General features: G+C 50.8%; 1 protein-coding gene across 1 annotated transcript in view; it reads right to left on the bottom strand.

The window, feature by feature from the left end:
* CNTN4 (contactin 4) overlaps nucleotides 1–2,357 on the bottom strand; it is a 1,034,898-nt gene extending 1,032,541 nt beyond the window's left edge. Inside the window, exon 1 of the mRNA XM_011996808.1 lies at nucleotides 2,192–2,357. The gene's annotated coding sequence lies outside the window, so the exon portion shown is untranslated. The remainder of the gene's footprint in view (nucleotides 1–2,191) is intronic.
* Between the last annotated feature and the right edge of the window lie 1,451 nt (nucleotides 2,358–3,808).

Raw genomic sequence — 3,808 nt, 5'->3', positions numbered from 1 at the left:
GACTATGGAAAAAGGTACTGAATTGACTCCCAATTGACTTGAAAAGTTTTACAACTCAAAGAAACTGAAAAGTGTTGTTTAAAAAAAAAAAAAAACTGCAAATAAGAAAATTTACCTCTGTTGAAACTTACATGTGGCTCTGACACGCACCCTTAAACAAGTCACTTCTCTTAGACTCTTAGTCTTTAACTGAAAAGGTCGGTTTTTCCATCCTTGCCAGCTACCTCCCAGGGTTCAGATGGAAAAACAATGAGGTTTATCATCATCATCTCTCCTCAACAAGACAGAGCAGCTGAAACCAGCTTCAACAAACAAATCAATAGCTATTTCATAAGGTAGCAAAAATAATAGTCTCATGAAACTTGTTTTTGATCCTTACAATCTTACCTACTCCTGCGACCCATTGCAGAGATTCCCACAAAATCTTTAAAGAAATCAAGATAAAAATAGCAAGAATAAACTTATGGGTAACATGTGAATTTTCTCATGAATGCCACCCAAATCACCTCAAGGTGCCTGTCTTCATGACACACTGTTCTTTTTCACCCACTTGGGTAGAGACAGAGAAAGACAGAACAAACTTGCTATTAGCCAGACTTGGGAACGCTATTGTGTGGACCTGTTCATACGCAACCTACACAGTCTTTACGCTCCTACCCCACTCCCTAAAGGACATAAACCACAAACCTCAAAAAAAAAAAAAAAAAAAAAAAAAAAAATAAAGAAAGAAAGAAAGAAAAAAAAAAAAAAAAAAAAAATACAAGCACTTTCCAAATTATCTTACGTGGGTGTCCAAACGACTCAGTTATGTGGCGTTACTCCTTAAACTATACAGCTCCCACTACAGTAAACTGCAAGAGCTTCCCATGCAATTAAATGACACTGTTACTCTGACAAACATGTCCCCGCCCCTATGTTGATTCCAGCATGAAAACTAGAAAAAGTTCCACGAACATTCCTTTCAGGAACTCCTCTTTACAAATAAAGCTCCAACACACCTCAAGATCCAGCCCACTCTCCTCCACGCAGACCACACACCCAAGGTGCTCAGTCACATTGATTCGCCCTACACAACCTCCGCAAGCTTTTTCGCACCAAATCTGGAGACCCTGGCCAGCAAGCAACCGCCTTATCTTTCCGATGCGCGAAGCCGCCTCCTCGCAGGAGCTCCGCTGTGCTGCAAAATGTTTTCATGCAGCCGACTCTCTGGCTGGTTCAGAGAGATTCAGAAGCCCACGTCCTCCTACCCTCACCTCCACACCTTTCATAAATAGTAAAATATATACACGAAGCACAAGAGAGAAAATGTACGAAGGTTTTGAGCCCTCCGTTCCAGAAGGAGCGCCAGTGGATTGGTGTCTGTGGGGCGCCTGGCGCACAGCTCGCTGCTGTCTGGGTCCGGGGAGGAGACAAGACGGTTGTCTTGCCTCTGAAAAGAAACTGGAAATCCCCCAGAAGTTGTTGGAAACGAATGCCACCCCACAAGCTCCCCTGGCAGAGACTGGGGAAGTCAGGTACCTTCCATAAGAGCAGGCACCTGGTCTGTCACTCGCCGCCGTAGCCCCAGCGCTTAGCACCCAGCCTGGCACACAGTGGATGCTCCAAAAATCAGTGTCTGTTTCCACACGGCTCCTTCCATCACGGCTACGAGCTCCTGTTCCTTCAGTCCCAATTCCCTTCAAACCCCAAGTTCGCCTCCCTCTGCTGTGGGCTGTAACTGGGCTATCAGAAGAAAACCCCCGCCAAGAACCCGGCGCCAGAGGTGAGGGCGCACGGAGAAGGGGCAGTGGCCCGAACCAGTTGGAGGAGCTGATTTTAAGGGTTCCCGAAGCATTCCGGGCTCTGGGTTCCTTGTTTTGTGGCTGCCTCGCAGCGCAACAAACTTATTTTCTGACTAAGAAGGAGAAGAAGGGTCGCTGTGGGGTGACGGTGGCGTCGTCGGGGCCCTGAGTCCTTCTGGGCTCAGGCGTTCAGCTCCCGCTGGTCCGACCCTGCAGGGCTGTCAGGCTCTGGGCTGTAGGGCCCCATAGACGCCGTCCAGCTCTGCAGGAGTGAGAGCCCCAGGAAGCCTCTCTGTCCTTCAGGAAGCCTGCGCGGACCCTGCCCTTTCCCCCCAAATCCGCAAGCCAGGTCCCCGGGACATTGCGCGCCCACGCTGGAGCCGGACCCAAACAGCTCGCGCCTCACTTACCTCAGGACCTGGGCGCTGGGCTGGCGAGAGCCTCGGGTGCCGCGCCGGCACAGTCCGAGGGGGCCGGTGTAGTAGGGAAAGCTCCCTACTTGTAACCAATCCTGGTGTTGAACCCAGTGCTCTGTCTGGTGCGGCGCTCCCCTCCCTCCTGGCGCTCGCGGCGGCTGGAAAAACCTGGCGCGCCGGAGTTCAGGCTGCCGGCTCCTTAGCCGCGGGGAGGGGGACAAGCGCGGGGAGGGGGAGAGGCGCGGGCGGGTGAGTAGGGGCGGGAGACGAGAGGGGAGGAGGAGAGGCGCGGGAGGCCGGGAGCCCGCGCGCAGCGGAGCCGGGCATGCTCAGTGCGCGGCCGAAGGAGGAGAGCGCTGGGGCGCAGCACCTGCTAGGTGCTGCCGAGAGGAGGCAGCCCCAGGTCCCCAACGCGCGAAATTAGGAAAGGGCACCTCTCCTGATTCTTAGGCAAGAGAAGATTATCAACGTGCAGGGACGTAGGGGTTGTGCTGTTCAGCGGCTAGGGATAAGCCGAGACGATTCTCCTTCGTTTGCAACCCGAATGTCGGGGCACCAGGAGGCGCGACCTTCCTTGGTACCCGAACCTCTGGCCTCCGGGAGACGCGGAATTCGGGGGATCGTTAAGGCGCACTGGCCATGGAAACAAATGCTTCTGCGTCTGGGCTGAAAATTGTCGAACCAGGGAATGTGGGTGGGCGGGTGGCATTGAACTCAAGCCAGAAGAGGGACTTTGGGAGGTTTTTACCTGCCTGTCCTTAGGCAAAGGACATTGGCTAGACAGGCTGCGTTACAGACCTGAAGTCTCACCCATGCAACATGCTTTCAGGTTGGAATGTGGGGCGGGGGGCGGGGAAGGTCAGAGGGAACAGTTGCTATAAAATAGGTACAAGGATCAATTTGTGGTGTCTCGGTCGCGAGGGTGGGGCATGTTGAAAGCCTTGTTATTCGAAAGAATGTGCTTTGAACGACGTTATAATGGTCATTCTACATTATGAATCTACTGTTTCCTTGCAGAAGTGGCTCCCTTCGCCCCAACTCCAAACCTCAGGGTAACCGTAGAGATTGGCTGCAATGCCCCAGCCCCTAACCAGCACTGTGCAAAGTGACTTTGACAGGCAGAGAAAAGCCAACCCAGTCGAACTGGTCTGGAAAGCATTTCCAGCAACCCAGAGGAGCCTCTGTTTCTCTCTCTGGGAAAAAGCCCCAGGGGTTTTGCTGAACCCAGGTCTTCCTGCTCATCTCTCAGCAGTTCAGAGCTACATAAACAACTTCTGACCACTTACACAATCATGTAAACCTACCCTGACATCGCCATTATGTGTAAAAGATGTTAACTGGAAAACTATTTTTAAACTACTGTAGTAAGCAAATAAACATCCAACTGCAACATGTATGTGCAGCAGCTTTATTAGTTCATTCAATGTTGGTTTGGTTTGTTTTTTTGTCTTTTGCTTTTTAAAATTAATTATTATTTTTATAATTCCTGTTCTGGAAGTGGGCAAATCCAGACTAGTGATAGGTATTGTTGTGTTCAAATTTTTCATCACTTGAAATTCCATGACTTTCATGATTGCTGAGATTAATGCTAAAGAAAGTTACCCCACCCCC

Source organism: Mandrillus leucophaeus, unplaced genomic scaffold (assembly GCF_000951045.1).
Source record: "Mandrillus leucophaeus isolate KB7577 unplaced genomic scaffold, Mleu.le_1.0 Scaffold525, whole genome shotgun sequence".
Taxonomy (NCBI): domain Eukaryota; kingdom Metazoa; phylum Chordata; class Mammalia; order Primates; family Cercopithecidae; genus Mandrillus; species Mandrillus leucophaeus.
The sequence above is the reverse complement of the archived record's forward strand: the minus strand, read 5'-3'. Positions and strand labels throughout refer to the sequence as shown.